Here is a 20,384-nt window from a genome sequence, read left to right on the forward strand (position 1 = left end):
TTTCTGGGTTCTCAATTCTATTCCATTGGTCTATGTGTCTGTTTTTCTGCCAATACCATGCTGTTTTGATTATTGTAGCCCTGTAGTACAAGCCAAAGTCAGGAAGTGTGATACCTCCATTATTGTTCCTTTTTCTTAAGATTGCTTTGGCTATTCGGGGTCTTTTGTGGTTCCAAACAAATCTGATGATTTGTTATGTTTCTTTAAAAAATGCCATTGGGATTTTGATAGGCATTGCATTGAATCTGTATATTGCTTTGGGTAATATGGCCATTTTAACTATGTTGATTCTCCAATCCATGAGCACGGAATGTCTTTCCATTCCTTTGTGTCTTCTTCATTTTCTTTCAAAAATGTCTTATAGTTTTCAGCATATATGTCTTTCACATCCTTGCTTAAGTTTATTCCTAGGTATTTTATTCTTTTTGCTGCAATTGCAAAAGGAATTGTTTTTGTATTTCTTTTTCTGAGATTTCATTGTTAGTATATAGGAAAGCAAAGGACATTTGTGCGTTGATTTTGTAGCCAGCAACTTTACTGTATTCGTTGATTGTTTCTAATAGCTTTTTGGTGGAGTCTTTAGGGTTTTCTATATATAGCATCATGTCATCTGCAAAGAGTGATAATTTAACTTCTTCATTCCCAATTTGGATGCCTTTTATTTCTTTCTCTTGCCTGATTGCTCTGGCAAGGACTTCCAACACTATGTTGAAAAGCAGAGGTGATAGGGGACATCCCTGTCGTGTTCCTGAACGTAGAGCAAAGGGCTTCAGTTTTTCTCCATTAATTATGAGATTAGCAGAGGGCTTGTCATATATGGCCTTTATTATGTTAAGGTATTTTCCTTCTATACCCATTTTATTAAGTGTTTTAATCATAAATGGATGTTGTATCTTGTCAAATGCTTTTTCTGCATCAATTGATATAGTCATATGATTTTTGTCCTTTATTTTGTTTATATGATGTATCACATTGATGGATTTGGGGATGTTGAACCATCCTTGTGCCCTGGGGATGAACCCCACTTGGTCGTGATAAATAACCTTTTTAATGCATTGCTGTATTCGATTTGCTAGAATTTTATTTAGGATTTTTGCATCGGTATTCATTAGAGATATTGGTCTGTAGTTTTCTTTTTTTGTGCTGTCCTTACCAGGTTTTGGTATCAGGGTAATGTTGGCCTCATAAAATGAGTTAGGGAGTACTGTCTCTTCTTCAATTTTTTGGAAGAGTTTGTGCAGAATTGGTATTAGATCCTCCTTGAAGGTTTGGTAGAATTCACTAGTGAAGCCATCTGGTCCCGGACTTTTGCTTTTGGGAAGGTTTTGGATGACTGATTCAATTTCGTTACTGGTGATCGGTCTGTTTAGATTTTCCAGTTCTTCATGGTTCAGCCTTGGAAGGCTATATGTTTCTAAGAACTTGTCCATTTCTTCTAGGTTGTTGAATTTGGTGGCATATAGTCCTTCATAGTATTCTTGGATGATCCTTTGTATTTCTGTGGTGTCCGTGATAACTTCCCCTTTTACGTTTCTGATTTTGTTAATCAGTGTCTTCTCTCTTTTTATCTTAGTAAGTCTAGCCAAGGGTTTGTCAATTTTGTTAATCTTTTCAAAGAACCAGCTCTTTGTCACATTAATTTTTTCTATTGTCTTTTTGTTCTCTATTTCATTTAGTTCTGCTCTAATTTTTGTTATTTCCTTTCTTCTGCTGACCTTGGGTTTTACTTGTTCTTCTTTTCCTAGTTCTTTAAGGTGTAACATGAGGTTATTTATTTGGGAGTTTTCTTGTTTCTTGAGATAGGCCTGTAATGAGATAAATTTCCCTCTTAAAACTGCTTTCGCTGCATCCCAAAAATTTTGGTAGGATGTATTTTCATTGTCATTTGTTTCTATGTATCTTTTGATCTCTCCTCTAATTTCTTCTTTGACCCAGTCCTTCTTTAAAAGTATGTTGTTTAATCTCCATGTATTTGTGTTATTTCCCTGCTTTCTTTTTACAGTTGATATCCAATTTCAAAGCCTTGTGATCAGAGAATATGCATGGTATGATTTCAAACTTCTTAAATTTGTTGAGACTGATTTTATGTCCCAATATATGGTCTATCCTTGAGAATGTTCCATGTACACTAGAAAAGAATGTATAGTCTGATGTTTTAGGATGAAGTGCTCTATAAATGTCAATTATGTCCATTTCATCTAATGTGTCATTTAGGGCTACTATTTCGTTATTTATTTTCTGTTTGGATGATCTATCCATAGCTGTCAATGATGTATTTAAGTCCCCTAGTATAATTGTGTTTTGGTCAATTTCTCCCTTTAGTTCTGTTAGTAGTTGCTTGGTGTATTTCGGTGCTCCCTGATTGGGGGCATAAATATTGATGACTGTTATGTCTTCTTGTTGTACAGTTCCCTTCACCATTATGAAATGTCCATCTTTGTCTCTTGTTATCTTTTTCACCTTGAAGTCTGTTTCATCTGATATCATTATGGCTACACCTGATTTTCTCTGGGTACCATTTGCTTGGAGTGTCAATTTCCACCCTTTCACTTTGAGTCTATGCTTGTCCTTGTAGCTGAGATGTGTCTCTTGGAGACAGCATATGGTTGGGTTTAGTTTTTGATCCAATCTGCTACTCTGTGCCTTTTTATTGGTGAGTTCAGTCCATTTACATTTAGGGTGATTATTGATATGTGAGGATTTCCTGTCATTCTATCTTTAGTTTTCTGGTAAGGCTGTGTCTCCATTGTTTCTTTGCCTTTTGTTGTTGTCTATTATTTCTGTGTGGTGGTATTCTATGATGTTTCCCTCTGTTTCTTCTTTTATTTCAGTATATATTTCAATTCTGGATTTATTTTGAGTGGTTACCCTTAAGTTTATGTAAAAGAAAGTTTGATATTTAGAGTATTCCATTTTCTTCAGCACGCTTACTTTCTCCATTCCCATATTCGGTTCAGGCCTTTACTCTCCCCTTTTTGAGTTTTGGTTGCCACAAATTGTCCCTGTTGATGGTGGTCGAATAGCCTCCTTTAGTATTTCTTGTAGTGCAGGTCGTGTATTAGAAAATTCCCTCAGCTTCTGTATGTCTGGAAAGGTCTTTATTCCTCCTTCATATCTAAAGGATATCTTTGCTGGATATATTATTCTTGGCTCATGATTTCTCTCTTTCAATAGTTTGAATATTTGGTTCCACTCCCTCCTGGCTTGTAGAGTTTCTGCTGAAAAATCTGATGATAATCTAATGGGCTTTCCTTTGTAAGTTACCGTCTTCTTTTCCCTGGCTGCCTTGAGGATTCTTTCTTTGTCGTTGATTTTAGACAGCTTCAATACAATGTGCCTTGGAGAAGGCCTGTTGGGATTGAGGTAACTAGGTGTTCTATTTGCTTCTTGGATTCGAGGGTCCAGTTGTGTCCACAAATTTGGGAAGTTCTCATCGACAATTTGTTTGAATATATTCTCTGTTCCCTTCTCTTTCTTCTCCCACTGGTATGCCCATTATTCTTATATTGCTCTTTCTGATGGAGTCAGAAAGTTCTTGTAGAGTTCTTTCATTTCTTTTAAGTCTCAAGTCTCTTTCTTCTTCCATCTGTGTCATTTCCAGGTTTCTATCTTCGATGTCACTGATTCTTTCCTCCATCTGGTGACCTCTACTACCTAAGCTGGTTATTTCATTCTTAATTTCTTCTATTGAGATCTTAATCTCAAGAAATCCTATTTGTTTCTTTTTAAAATTTCAATCTCTTTCGTAAAATGCTCATGCTGTTCTTTGATTGTGTTTCTGAGTTCATTTAACTGCCTATCTGTGTTTTCTTGCATCTCGTTGAGTTTTTTCAGAACTGCAATCTTGAATTCTCTGTCATTTAAGTCACATATTTCTGTATCTTTAAGTGCCTTTTCTGGAGATTTTTCACTTTCTTTCTGAGCTATCTTGTTGCCTTGGTTATTCATGGCGATTACTGGTTTACTATTTCTCTTCCTAGACATCTACAGGAGTGGCTTCTGTAGCAGGTTGATAGGAAGTAGTCTTTCTTTTGTTTTCCAGTACTTTTTGGTAGAATGTTTTATTTTTTCTCCAACTGCAGTTTGTTTTTCTTCTCTCACGCGGTAGTGCAATGTTTTCTCTGCACTATTCCAGCTTCTCACACAATGGGGGGATTCCCGGGGAGACAGACTTCTCCTCTCTTAATAGTTCCTCTAGATCACAAGGCGCAGTGTCCCAGTGGGTATGCGGAGAGCTTTTGATATTCCAAAGCTCTTCCAACTCCATATTCAGAGCCTATATGTTTCAGTAGTTCTGTTTACTCCTGCAGGGATCCGCCCAGATAGGTGAGGTCTCGGGTGGGTTGAGTTGTGAGAAGTGGCCTAGAGCAATGCCGGGGGCGACCACCACCACAGCCGGTCCTGCTTCCACAGCTCCCTCCCTTTGCCGGAACCAGTTTGGCTGCGAATCTGTGTCTGCGGTCCACACTTCTCAGAACAGCAAATATTCCTTTCCTTTGTTCTGACACTGCCACTGTTCTTCTTCTAGCACCAGGCAGGTGGGGGCGGGGCGAGCTCTGTGAGGGTAGGGAGGGGGCGGCTAGTCTCAGTACCTAAGGCTTCCCTTCTCTGCTCAGCAGTGAGGGCTTAAACAACCGTTTTCAGCCTTCCTCCCTCAGTCTTTGCTCCAACGTCTCTGCCGTGAGCGTTGGGTTCACCCGTGTTATATGCTGCCACCTCAGCCCTGTGGGCCATAAGCGGAGCCCTAGCAGTCCGAGTTTTCCCTCTCCCGCAGCTGCGGTAGTTCCGGGATGCAGCGAGCTCGGAGCACTGAGCTAGGTCTGCGTCCTGCGCCCGCGTGTCTCTGTCTTCGCACTTCTTCCTTTCCTCCTCCCCCGCTCACACGAATTGCTCACCTGTAGGTAACTTTGGTAGTCGGCCTCTTCGTCTTGCCTGTCTGCTGTGCAGGGAGTCCTTTGTGGAGTTTTTGTTGTTCAGTTCGTTGTAAATTCCAGGAGTGCTTTACAGAGGCTCACCTCACGCCGCCATTTTTACTCCTCAGCTCTTCCCCCCTTTTTAAAAATTATTATTACCATTTTCCCCTTTTTCTTTTTGTACTTTGTATTCTTTGTTTCTTTTCTTTCTCTTTTATCTTTTCCGTTTCTTTTTCTTCTTTTGCTTTTATCTGTTTTCTTGTTGTTGTATCCCAGGTTTGTCTTGTTATTGCTTTGGTTGCTGTTTTTCCATCTTGTTCTGCTGATTTTGTCTTATTTCTCCTGTCTGATCATTGTTTATCAAGTTTTTGTGGGGGTGTATTTGTTTTTTCATTGTGTTGGTTTGCCCTGCTTTGTTTTTGTTTTGCGAAGAGGGTCTATCACTGGTCCAGGAGCTGAGACTGCACTGAATTTGTAGAAAACACTGACCACAGCCTTTACCCACCTGTAACACCACCTCGCCCACCTATAGCTGCATTGATGGGGCATTCTGGGTGCCTGGGTGACTGAACCCACCCCCACAAACTGTGGAAAGGTTTTTTACAGTAGCAGATAGTCCGTGGAGCCCTGGGGTCATCTCTGTGGTGTTCAGTGACCCCACACCTGCACCACAGCCACTCAGGAGCAGCTCTTGGGAATTTGTGAGATTGAGGTGGAGGCTGGCTGTAGTGCCCTTGGGTGCCCTTGGGATGCTGTACAAAGGGGTCAAATGCCAGAAATTGGCATAAGACCTAGATCTCCATTTACAATTTAAAAACCACCAGTCATGTCTCGTAACTCACTTGAACTGCATCCTTCCCAGCTAGTGCCACATCATCGAGGGAAACCTCAACACCAGGTCAAATAGCCAGACACATGCTCCTAAAGAGCCTCTTTCAATAATCGGGCCTTACGGGCAACTGTAAGGTGGCAACAGGCCTAGGGGGCTCTGGGACTTTTGCCAAACTGCCTCAGGACCAATATTGGTGGTAGCCAGCCTCAATTCACAGAGACCAAACCCACATGTCTCCAGGTCCAGCATGGGCAGCAGCCAATGGCATACAGCTTTGAGACACCTACCAGGTAGCCATGACCTGATAACTGACAGGGCTGAAACAGCCGAGTGGAAGCCTTGCCCAAGAGACACCAGAACCAATACACCCAGAGGTCAGTGACAGACCAAACCAGAGTACTACCATGTTTCCCGAAAATAAGACCTAGCCGGACAATCAGTTCTAGTGTGTCTTTTAGAGTGAAAATTAATATAAGACCTGGTCTTATTTTACTATAATATCTTTATAATCTAATCTAATCTAGTACCAGGTCTTATATTAATTTTTGCTCCAGAAGATGCATTAGAGCTTACTGTCCAGCTAGGTCTTATTTTCAGGGAAACAGGGTACCTCATTGAACCTAAAAGTGGCACCCTCTAAGGAAATTTTCCATAGCCACAAGAGCCCACAAAGGCCAAGCCTTCTCTGAGGGGTCAACCTCTACACAGCAACTCATACATTGTTAGCAGAGCTAATTCTTCCAGCTAATAAGCCTGAGGGTCAATCCCAGCCTCAGACCAGCCAAAAGCAATTAAAGATCAACTACAACAGTGACACCTCTGGAATACATGGGATAGGAGAATAGGGAGACTGTGCAATCCGAATATAAAGGACACATATTACATAAGACCACCAGCAATGACTGAGAGACATAGGTGATCTACCTAATACATCAAAGCAATCACAGAGTGACAGCCACAATGAGGAAACAAAGAAATATGTCCCAAATTAAAGATGAGAAGAAACCTCTAGAAATGCAACTTAATGAAAGAGGGATTCAATCTATCAGAACAGAGTTTAGAACATTGATAATAAGAATGTTTAAGGAACTTATTGAGGACATAAAGAAGAATAGAGAAATCATAAAAAACAACCACTTAGAACTAAAGAACACAATAATTTAAATGAAGAACACACTTGAAGGAATCACCAGTAGATTAGAAGAAGCAGAGGATCAGATCAGATTTAGAAGACAAGATAGCAGAAATCACCCATTCAGAACAACAAAAAGGAAAAAGAATAAAAAGCAATGAAAATAGTTTAAGAGACCTGTAGTACATCAAGCACAACAACATTCACATCATAGAAATACCAGAAGGAGGAGAGACAGTACAAGGGACCGAGAACATATTTGAAGAAATAATGACCAAAAAGTTCTGTAACCTGGTGAAGGAAATCGACATACAAGCCCAGGTAATACAGAGAGTTTCAAACAAGGTGAACCCAAACAGGTCCACACCAAGACACATTATAGTTAAAATGGCAAAGGTTAAAGACAAACAGGGAATCCTAAAAGCAGCTAGAGAAAGACAGTAGGTTACATACAAGGGAACGCCTATAAGACTATCAGCTGACTTTTCTACAGAAACTGTGCAGGCCAGAAGGAGTGGCAGGAAATATTCAGTTATGTAAAACAAAGGCTTACAAACAAGATTGCTCTACCTAGTAGGCTCTCACTTAAAATTGGAGTGATAAAGAGCTTCTCAGAAAAGAATAAGCTGAAGGAATTCATTACCACAAAACCATTGCAGGAAATGTTAAAAGGTCTTCTCTAAACAGAAGAAAGGGGAAAACAAACTAACAAAGGAAGACCAGAAATATGAATAACAAAATGGCAAAAAGATATGTACATATCAATAATCGCTTCAAATGTGAATGGGCTAAATCAAAAGACATAGAGTGGCTTAGTGGATAAGAAAACAGGATCCATGCTTATGTTGTTTACAAGAGATTCATCTCAGATCAAAAGACACACACAGACTGAAGGTAAAGGGATAGAATAAGATAATTCATACAAATGAAAATGAGACAAAAGCTGGAGTAGCAATACTTATTTCAGACAAAATAGGTTTTATAATGACGACTACAATAAAAGACAAAGAAGGGCCATACCTAAGTATAAAGGGATCAATCCAACAAGAGGACATAACCCTAGTAAACATCTATGCACCCAACGTAGAAGCTCCGAGGTATATAAAACAATTTATGACTGACATAAAGTCAGAGATCAACATCAGCACTATTGTAGTAAAGGAGTTCAACACCCCATTGTCACCAATGGACAGATCCTCCAGAGAGAAAATCAACTTGGAAACAGTGGCCTTAATTGACACTTTAGACCAGTTGGATTTAACCAATATTTTTAGAGCATTTCACCTCAAATAAGCAGAATATACATTCTTCTCAAGTGTACATGGTACATTTTCAAAGATAGACCACATGCTAAGCCGCAAAACAAGTCTCACTAAATTTAAGAAGACTGAAATCAGATTAAGCATCTTCTCTGACCACAATGCTATGAAACTAGAAATCAATTATAGGAAGGAATCTGGAAAACATACAAATACGTGGAGGCTGAATAACATGTTACTAAATAGCAAGTAGGTCAGTAATGAGATCAAGGAAGAAATCAAAAGGTACCTCGAGACAAACAAAAATGAAAACTCAACTACCCACAATCTATGGGATGCAGCGAAAGCAGTGCTAAGAGGGAAATTCATAGCAATACAGGCCTATATCAAGAAACAAGAAAAATCTCAAATCAACAGGCTATCTTTACACCTAAGGGAACTGGAAAAAGAACAGAAAAACAAGCCCAAAGGGAGTACAAAGAAGGAAATAATAAATATCAGAACAGAAATAAATGAAATAAAGACCTAAAAAAAATACAAAAGATAAATGAATCCAAGAGCTGTTTTTTTGAAAAGATAAACAATGTCAACAAACCCTTAGCCATACTCACCAAGAAAAAGAGAGAGAGGACCCAAATTAATTAAATCAAAAATGAAAGAGGAGAAGTGAGAACATATACCACAGAAATAAAGAAAATTTTAAGAAAATTCTGTGAGTAACTATGTGCCAACAAATTAGACAATCTGGAGGAAATGGATAAATTTCTAGATGTGTATAATCTTCCAAGGCTGAATCAAGAAGAAACAGAAACTCCGAACAGACTGATTACTACCAAACAAATTGAATCAGTAAGCAACAAGCTCCCAACAAGCAAAAGTTCTGGACCAGATGACTTCACAGGTTAATTTTATAAAACACTCAAAAAAGAATTAACACCTCTTCTCAAACTATTCCCAAAAATCCAGAAAGAGGGAAGGGTCCCAAGCACATTTTACATGGCCACAATTACTCTGATCCCAAAACCAGACAAAAACATTACAAAAGAAAAAAACACATATATTACAGGCTGATATCCCTGATGAACATAGACGCAAAAATCCTCAACAAAATACTAGCAAATCATATTCAGCAACACATTAAAAACATCATACACCACAATCAAGTGGGATTCATTCCTGGTATGCAAGGTTGTTTCAATATCTGCAAATCAATTAATGTGACACACCACATTAATAAAATGAAAAATAAAAATCATATGATCATATAAACAGATGCAGAAAAATCATTTGACAAAATCCAGCAGCAATTTATGATAAAAACTCATAGCAAAGTGGGAATAGAAGGATCATATCTCAACATAATAAAGGCCATATAAGATAAACCCACAGCTAACATCTGACTCAATGGGGAAAGGCTAAAACCTTTCCCCTTAAGATCAGGAACAAGATAAGGCTGCCCACTTTCACCACTTTTATTCAACATAGGTCTGGAAGTCCTAGCCACAGAAATCACACAACAAAAATAAATAAAAAGCATCCAAATTGGAAAGGAGGAAGTAAAATTGTTTTTATATGCAGATGACATGATACTCTATACAGAGAACCCCAAAGACTCCACCAAAAGTCTATTAGAACTGATAAATGAATTTAGTAAAGTAGCAGGATACAAAATTAATATTCAGAAATCAGTTGCATTTGTATACACCAATAATAAACCATCAGAAGGAGATATCAAGAAATCAATCCCATTTACAATTGCTTCGAAAACAATAAAATGCATAAGAATAAATTTAACCAAAGGAGTAAAAGACCTCTACTCAAGAAATTATAAGACACTGAAGAGAGAAATCAAAGAAGGTACAAATAAATGGAAACACATACCATGTTCATTAATAGTAAGAATTAATATAGTTAAAATGTCAATACTACGTAAGGTAATATATAGATTCAACACAATTCCTATCAAACTAGAAAGGACATTTTTCACAGAAATAGAACATATAATCCTAAAATTTATATGGAACCATAAAAGATTCAGAATAGCCATGGCAACCTTGAGAAATAAGAACAAAGAGGGAGGTATCATGATACCTGACATCAAATCATCTACAAGCTATAGTAATCAAAACAGTATGGTAGTGGCATAAAAACAGACACATAGATCAATGGAACAGAATAGACAGTCCAGAAATAAATCCATTCATATATGGTCATTTAATCTATGACAAGGCAAGCAAGAATTTACACGGGGGTAAAAACAGTCTATTCAATATATGATCCTGGAAAAACTGGACTGACACATGCAAAAAAATGAAACTGGACCACCTCCTTACACCATATATGAGAACAAATTCAAAATGGATTAAAGACTGAAATGTAAGACTGAAAACCATAAAACTCCTAGAAGAGAATACAGGGAATAAATTTGCAGACATCACTTTGAGTAATACTTTCACTGATATATCTCCTCAGGCAAGGGAAGTAAAAGAAGAAAAAAACAAACTAACATGTGGGATTACATCAAACTTAAAAGTTTTTTCACAGCAAAGGAAACCATCAATAAAACAAAAAGGCAGCCTACTGAGTGAGAGAAGATAATTGTCAATGATACATCTGATAAGGGGTTAATACCGAAAATTTATAAAACACTTATTCAGCTCAACACCAAAAAAAAAAAAAAAAAAAAAAAAGCAGGCAATCCAATTAAAAAATGTGCAGAGGATAGGAAGAGACATTTCTCTAAAGAGGACATTCAGATGGCCAACAGACATATGAAAAAATGCTCTCACAAATCATTAGAGAAATGCAAATAAAAACAACAGTGAGATACCACTTCACTCCAGTCAGAATGGCTACCATCAATAAATCAACAAACAACTACTGCTGGCAAGGTTGTGGAGAAAAGGTGCACTGTTGGTGGAATTGCAGATCGTTGCAGCCACTATTGAAATCAGTATGGAGGTATGTCAAAAAAATGGAAATAGAGTTACCTTAGGACACAGCAATTCCACTCTTAGGTATCTATCCAGAGAAATCCAAGATGCTAATTCAAAAAAATATATGCACCCGTATGTTTATTACAGCGCTATTTACAATAGCCAAAACTTGGAAACAGAAATGCCCATCGGTAGACGACTGGATTAAGAAACTTTGGTACATTTATACAATGAAGTATTACTCGATATAAAAAAGAATGAAATCTTACCATTTGCAATGATATGGCTGGATCTAGAGATTATGCTAAGTGAAATATATCAGTCAGAGAAAGACAAGTACCGTATGATTACACTGATGTGTAGAATCTAAAGAACTGGATAAATCAGCAAATAAACAGAAATAGTCTCAGAGATACAGAGGAAAAACTGATGGTTGCTAAAAGGGAGAGGGTGGGGATGAGGAAGAAGGGGAAGGGATTAGACAACATAAATATTGGTAACTACAATATTGCCACGGGGACATGAAATACAGTTTGGGGAATATAATCAATAATGTTGTAAAGATTTTATAGAGTGTAAGATGGGCACATGTCTTATTAAGGAGACCATTTCATGGACAGTGTAGATGCTTGACCACTGCACTGTACACCTGAAGCTGAAATTAACTAATAGTGTATGTGAACTATAATCTAATATAAATAGTCATAGAATGTGGAGTACAGCATAGGGAAGAGAGTCAGTGGAATTGTAATAGATATATACAATGTCAGAGGGGCAATAGATTGGGGGAGGGGGTTATCACTTTGTGAGGGGTGAAATGTCTAACTATTGCATTGTTTTGTATACCTGAAACTTATTTTAAAAAAATAAAAAGAACAAGAGTCATCCAGTAGCCATCAAACTACATTCACTTTAAGTTAAATAACTGTATTTTGGATGTCATATATGTATCCACTCCAGGGAAGGAATCTAATTTGATCATGTTTGTGACATCTCAAGACTAGCCTAAATGAAGCTTAATGGATGACTTCACATATCAGTCAGTAGTTCTCAAGCTTGTGATAAATATCACCTGGTAGGTACATTAAAATGTCTTATGTCTTGCCCTAAAATATTCTGAATAGCTAATTTGAGAGAGAGCCAGTAATTCCAAATTTTTTCTTTTAAAATAATTTTTAATAAATTTCATATTTTACATTTATTTTTATACTTTTTTTTCTTTTTTCTTTTTAAATAAATTTATTGGGGTGACAATGGTTAGTAAAATTACATAGGTTTCAAGTGCACAATTCTGTAATACATCATCTATATATCACATTGTGTGTTTACTACCTAGAGTCAGTTCTCCTTCCATCATCATATACTTGACCCAATTTACCCTCTTCTGCTATCCCCCCTCCCCCCTTTCCCTCTGGTAACCACTAAACTGTTGTCTGTGTCTATGAGCTTTTGTTTCTTTATTTGTTTGTCTTCTTCCTTTGTTGCTTTCTGTTTAATATCCTACATATGACTGAAGTCATATGGTTCTCGACTTTTTTTGTCTGACTTATTTTGCTTAGCATAAGAATCTCAAGATCCATTCATGTTGTTGCAAATGGCAATATTTCATCTTTTCTTATGGCAGAGTAGTATTCTGTTGTGTATATGTACCACATCTTCTTTATCCAGTCATCTATTGAAAGACACTTTGGTTGTTTCCATATTTTGGCCACCATAGTTCAATGGTCACTACGTCACCCTTTGAGAAACAACAGCAAACAGTGTTTGTAATTATAGTAGTCTAAAAAGGTCACTGACTTATCACTGATGGTAGGAATTTTTCATTTGAAAGTTAAAATATAAGATCAGATCACCTTGGAGTACCACAGCAGACCTTATGCCAATGTGTATAAGATTCTTTCCACTTGACAGCAGATTTGGTTGGGAAATGCCCAGTGGATGCCTGGAAGGCAAAGTGTATCAATCTCCTAATTTGTTCCTTAGGTCCTGTCCTATTCTTTCCAAAGAACAACATGGTTCCTGAAGGCATAATCACATCTATTTTTTTTCAAAAGTAATACTTCATAGTGTGTTCACTAGACAGACAATGATAACATGTGAGAATTACAGAGGTACTGAGGGATCATGGAGTGCAATCTAACTCTTTGATCTCTACTACTGCTCTCCACTTGGCTGCTCCATGGGTGACTTCACCCTCTGTCCAAGAATTTGGTCACTTTTGTCTCACTTTCATAATCATGTTTCTTGATTACTGCCTTTGATAACTTCCTTGGCCCTAGTCACTTTCCAGCCCTGCTGTGTAGTGGCATAATTTAACTGCTGTTGAAGAACTTGCTTGATCACTGACCCCTTTGATTTACCAGCCACTGATCTTCCACCACTTTTCCTAATCCTCTAGCTGCTCTACTATGAAGTTCTGTCATGATTTTTTCTTTAATTAACACCTGTAGAAACTTCAAGTGTTTGACTACCATCTTTGGATAAATGAGAGAAAGTAAAAGCCCTCAATTTCCGCAGAGAATAGAGTGCCAGGACTTCAGTAGGCCATTCCTCTATCCCTGTTTTCTTGATCCTGTATATGGCTCCTGATAAAAGGTTTCACAGCATCCCATTAATCAAACACTTGGGCCACTGCCCTCAACACTCTGGGCCATGGCTATAAATTTACTGCTGTCTAGGACTCCTACCTCCTCTATGAAGACAATGAAATTTTGAAGCTCAGCATTTTCCTTGGAGGCTATTTGAATGCTTCTTGCATTTTAAATTGTTGATCACTGCTTTCTCCTTGAAACATTTTATTTCTTTGACTTCTAGCACAAAATTCCCATGCTTTTCTGATAAAAATGGAGCTTTTCAGATTGAAGCAGAGGTAGGAGTTGGGCAACCTAAACCATGACCCTTGATCATCCCACTTGCATTCCCTTACACATAATGGCCTTCTATTAACTCAGTATAATTCCAAGACCTCTAGAAGTTTGAAAAGTAAAAACTATGAGAAAATGTGTCCTAAGAACATTTCTAGATGATACATATATTATTCACATTTTAGATCACTCAGGGTTAAATTCAATTTTGTCATAATAATCAGAAAACCATCACTGATCAAAGACTTAGATGAGTTTTACACACACTCACACTCACACACACACACACACACACCAATCTGTGCAGAAAGTTGGGAAGCATGTATTTCCATTATGGTAAGTGAATAGTAATGACAATAATTAGCAACTAACATTTCTAACATTTCCAGGGCAAAGACTATCTGTCAGGTACCATATTAATTCCTTTACTTTCTATGCATCATTTATTGTTCACAACAGCCACACAGGATAACTATAACTAAAACTATTTTACAGATAATGAAACTAGGTTTGATGAGGTTAAACAGTTTGCCTAAGTGACAGATTTTCACACAAGCCTCACTGATCCTAAAGCCTTTTTTTCTTTTTAACATACCTTGGAACACTGAAATACTGGCTCAATAGACTCTAAAAAGCATTTCCTTGAAATTCTCTATTTATCACCAGCAGAGACAATACAAGCAGTAAAGCAAAAAGATTTGAAAAAAAAAAAAAAAAAAAGCTTAGCCAAGTAGTATTGGGAAAAGAACTCATAATAAGTTGGGTGTTCCAAAGCAAAGAATTCCAATGTGCCACAAATATTTTCAATATTGAACCACTCAAATGCTCTCTCTAGTCAGCCTCAGTGCAGACATTTTGGATTTCACTTTTGATATGAATGTGAACAGTCTGGGTCTAGTATTTCAACACAGCTGTTCCAAGGCCCCTAGGGAAAGGCAATGAGAAAGAAGGCAGTGTGAGCATACTGGAGATTTTTCCAGATGGTTTGTTTCCGCATTAGACCTTCCTCAGCATATTTTGTTTACTTAACCCTATCCTGTCTGATCCCCAACACACACACACACACACACACACACACACACACACACACACACACACAGAGTTTTCCTCCAAAACCAAGTTTTCCCCAGATCGTTGACATTTTAATAGGCACCATCATGTAGTCTAATTTCATAAATAACAGGTCAGATTTTTATACTCACAGTCATTTAACTGCTTTCACAGGAGGATTTGTTTTTCTTTAGTCAATCCCTTATTTATTTATTTATATTTTCATTATTCTTTTTAATTTTTTTTATTATTTTTCCATTACAGTAGATGTACTATATTATATTAGTTTAAAGTGTACAACATAGTGATTAGACATGTATATAACATGACTACCCCAATAAATCTAGTACCCATGTGGCACCATACATAGTTATTACAGTATTGACTATATTCCTTATGCTACACTTTACATTCCCATGACTATTTTGTAAGTACCAATTTTTACTTCCTAATCTCCCGACAACTTTCACCCACCTCCAAAAACCTCCTCAATCTGGCAACTATCAAAATGCTCTCTGTATCTATGAGCTTATTTCTGTTTTGATTGTTCATTTATCCTGTTCTCTAGATTCCACATATAAGTAAAATCATATATTTGTTTTAATGTGTCTGACTTACTCCACTCAGCAAAATACCCTCTAGGTTCATCCATGTCATTGCAGATGGCAAGATTTCAATCTTTTTGACTGAGTAATATTCCGTTGTATATATATACACGACCTCTGCTTTATCCACTTATCCATTGATATACATCCAGGTTGCCTCAGTATCTTGGCTATTGTAAATAATGATGCAATGAATATATTGATACTCATGTCACTTCAAAGTAGTGTTTTGGATTTCTTTGGATAAATATTCAGAAGTGGGATTACTGGATCTTTCTTTGTCTCTTGTTGTAGTCATTGTTTTAAAGTCTATTTGTCTGATATAAGTATTGCTACCTTAGTTTTTTTTCCATTTGCATAAAATATCTTTTTCCATCCCTTTACTTTCAGTCTTTGTGTATCTTTCAATCTGGAGTAGGTCTCCTGTGGACAGAATTGTATTGGTCTTGTTTTATTATCTATCCAGCTACCTTATGTCTTTGGATTGGAACACTTAGTCCATTTACATTTTATGTAATTATCGACAAATACAAAGTTATTGTCAGTTTATTATTCTCTCCCCCTTCTTCTTTAAAAGCAGCCCCTTTAACATTTGTAATACTGATTTGGTGGTGATGAACTCCTTTAGCTTTTTCATATTTGGGATGCTGTTTATCTCTCCTGGCATTTTAAATGATACCTTTGCTTTGTTGTATGTTGTAGGTCGTTGCTTTTCAAAACTTTGAATATTTTGTGACAATATCTTGTGGCCCGCAAAGTATCTGTTGAGATATCAGCTGATCGTTTTATGGAGGCTTCCTTGTAGGTTACTAACTGACTTTCTCTTGCTGCTTTTAAGATTTGTCTTTGTCCAAATTCCTTATCTGTGTAAGACTTTCTCTGTGTTATACTGTAATTTATCTGTGTACTTGTATGTATCCTCCTGAAGACTGTGAATTCCTGGTAGGAATCTTGTGTGGTGTTAGGCACAGAAGAGGTGACCCATAAATGCCTATTGTGAAGGATGAAGGGGAGGCAGAATAAATGACTTGATGTAAGTAAAAAAACAAAAACAAAAACAAAGATTTGTCTTTGTATTTAACCTTTGGCTTTTTAATTATGCTGTGCCTTTGTGTGACCCTGTTTGGGTTCATCTAGTTTGGGATTCTCTGTGCTTCCCGGTCTTGTATGTTTATTTCCTTTGCCAGGTTGGCAAAGTTTTTCACCATTATTTCTTCAAATAAGTTTTCAATTTCTTGTTCTTCCTTTTCATTTTATGGTACCCCTATGACGCAAATGTTGTTACAATTGATATTGTCACTGAGGTCCCTGAGACTATCCTCTTTTTTCAAATTCTTCTTTCTTTTTGTTGTTCCAAGAGGGAGTTTTCTACTACCTTCCAAATCACTGATTCCATCCTCTGCTTCATCTAATCTTCAGTTGATTGCTTTCAGTGTATTCTTCATTTCAGTTATTGTATTCTTCATTTCTGACTTTTTTTTTAATTTATTTTTTAAAATTATTGGGGTGACAACTATTAGTAAAATTACATAGATTTCAGGTGTACAATTCTGTATTACATCATCTATAAAATCCATTGTGTGTTCAACACCCAGAGTCAGTTCTCTTTCCATCACCATATATTTGATCCCCCTTACCTTCATCTCCCACTTTCAAACCCCTTTACCCTCTGGTAACCACTAAACTATTGTCTGTGTCTATGAGTTTCTGTTTCTCATTTGTTTGTCCTGTTCTTTTGTTGTTTTTGGTTTATATAACACATATCAGTGAAATCACATGGTTCTCTGCTTTTTCTGTCTGACTTATTTCACTCAGCATTACTCTCTCAAGATGCATCCATGTTGTCACAAATGTTCCTATATCATCTTTTCTTATCGCCGAATAGTATTCCATTGTGTATATATAACACTACTTCTTTATCCATTCATCTATTGAAGGACATTTTGGTTGTTTCCATGTCTTGGCCACCGTAAACAAAGCTGCAATGAACATTGGAGCACACGTGTCTTTATCTCTAAATGTTTTCAGATTTTTTGGGTAGATACCCAGGACAGGGATTGCTGGGTCGTATGGCAATTCTATTCGTAATTTTTTGAGGAACCTCCACACTGCCTTCCATAACGGCTGCACCAGTCTGCATTCCCACCAACAGTGTATGAGGGTTCCTTTTTCTCCACAGCCTCTCCAACACTTGTTAATATTTGTCTTGTTGATGATAGCCATTCTTACTGGGGTGAAGTGATATCTCATTTTGGTTTTTATTTGCATTTCTCTGATGATTAGTGATGTTGAGCATTTTTTCATATGTCTATTTACCATTTGTATGTCCTCTGTGGAGAAATGTCTCTTCAGGTCCTCTGCCCATTTTCTTTTTTTTTCTTTTCTTTTTTTTTTTTTAAATTTATTGGGGTGACAATAGTTAGTAAAATTGCATAGATTTCAAATGTACAATTTTGTATTACATCATCTATAAATCCCATTGTGTTTTCACCACCCAGAGTCAGTTCTCCTTCAATCACCATATATTTGATGCCCCTTACCCTCATTTCCCACCCCCACCTCCAAAAACAACCCAATTGAAAAATGGGCAGAGGACATGAAGAGAAATTTCTCCAAAGAGGACATACAAATAGCAAATTGTCCATTGCTTCTAGGTTACTGAATTTGGTGGCATATAGTCCTTCATAGTATTCTTGGATGATCTTTTGTATTTCTCTGTTGTCCGTGATAACTTCCCCTTTTCCGTTTCTGATTTTGTTAATTAGTGTCTTCTCTCTTTTTATCTTAGTGACTCTAGCCAAGGGTTCGTCAATTTTGTAAATCTTTTCAAAGAACCAGCTCTTTATCACATTAATTTTTTCTATTGTCTTTTTGTTCTCTATTTCATTTAGTTCTGCTCTAATTTTTGTTATTTCCTTTCTTCTGCTGACCTTGGGTTTCACTTGTTCTTCTTTTACTAATTCTTTCAGCTGTAACATGAGGCTATTTATTTGGGAGTTTTCAGGTTTCTTTAGATAGGCCTGTAATGATATAAATTTCCCTCTTAAAACTGCTTTCGCTGTATCCCAAATACTTTGGTAGGATATATTTTCATTGTCATTTGTTTCTATGTATCTTTTGATCTCTCCTCTAACTTCTTCTTTGACCCAGTCGTTCTTTAATAGTATGTTGTTTAATGTCCATGTATTTGTGTTCTTTCCTGCTTTCTTTTTACAGTTGATATCCAATTTCAAAGCCTTGTGATCAGAGAATACACTTGGTATGATTTCAATCTTCTTAAATTTGCTGAGGCTGGGTTTCTGGAAAAATGGTGGCATGAGGTGAGCCTCTGTAAAGCTCCCCTGGAATTTACAAGGAATCGAACAACAAAAAATCCATAAAGGACTCCCTGCACAGCAGACAGGCAAGACAAAGAGGCCCACTAACGAAATCACCTACAGGTGGGAGGTTCACGCGAGCGGGGGTAGGAGGAAAGGGAGAAGCGCGGAGATGGAGGTGGGCGAGGACGCAGACCTAGCTCACTGCTCTGAGTTCCCTGCTTCCTGCAATAACTGCAGTTGCGGGAGAGGGAAGAACTCGGACTGCTGGGACTCCACTTATGGCCCACAGGGCTGAGGGGGCAGCATAAAACATGGCTGAACACAATGCTCACTGCAGAGACCTCGGAGAAAAGACTGAGGGAAAAAGGCTGAAACTGATGGTTTAAGCCCTCACTGCTGAGCAGAGAATGGAGCCTTAGGCACTGAGAGTAGTCGCCCCTCCCTACCGTCCCAGAGCTCACCCTACCCCACCTGCTCGGTTCTAGAAACGGAACAGTAGCAGTGTCAGAGCAAAAGAACAGAATATTTGCTTTTCTGAGAACTGTGGACCACAAACACAAATTCGCAGGCAAACTAGTTCCAGAAAAGGGGCAGGAGCTGTGGAATCAGGACTGGCTATGGTGGTGGTCGCCGCCATTGCTCTGGGCCAACTCCCACAACTCACCGCGCCCCTGACCCCACCTATCTGGGTGGATCCCTGCAGGAGTAAACAGAAGTGCTGAAACATACAGGCTCTGAATCAGGAGCTAGAAGAGCTTTGGAACATCAAAAGCTCTCCGCATACCCACCGGGACACTGCACCCTGTGACCTAGATGAACTGTTACCAGAGGAGAAGCCCATTTCCCAGGGAATACCCCCATTGTGTGAGAAGCAGGAATACTGCAGAGAAAACATAGCACTACCATGTGGGAGAAGAAAAATAACCTGCAGTTGGAGAAAAAATAAAACATTCTACTAACAAGTACTGGAAAACAAAAAGACCGCTTCCTACCAACCTGTTGCAGAAGCCACTCCTGTAGATGTCTAGGAAGAGAAATAGTAGACCAGTAATCGCCATGAATAACAAAGGAAACATGATAGATCAGAAAGAAAGTGAACAATCTCCAGAAAAGGCACTTAAAGATACAGAAACATGTGACTTAAATGACAGAGAATTCAAGATTACAGTTCTGAAATAACTCAACGAGATACAAGAAAACACAGATAGGCAGTTAAATGAACACAGAAACACAATCAAAGAACAACATGAGCATTTTATGAAAGAGATTGAAATTTTAAAAAAGAACCAAATAGAATTTATGGACATTAAGAATGCAATAGAAGAAATTAAGAACGAAATAACCAGCTTAGGTAGTAGAGTTGACCAGATGGAGGAAAGAATCAGTGACATCGAAGAAAGAAACCTGGAAATTACACAGATGGAAGAAGAAAGAGACTTGAGACTTAAAAGAAATGAAAGAACTCTACAAGAA

This window comes from Rhinolophus sinicus, chromosome X, assembly GCF_036562045.2.
Source record: "Rhinolophus sinicus isolate RSC01 chromosome X, ASM3656204v1, whole genome shotgun sequence".
In the NCBI taxonomy this organism is placed as follows: domain Eukaryota; kingdom Metazoa; phylum Chordata; class Mammalia; order Chiroptera; family Rhinolophidae; genus Rhinolophus; species Rhinolophus sinicus.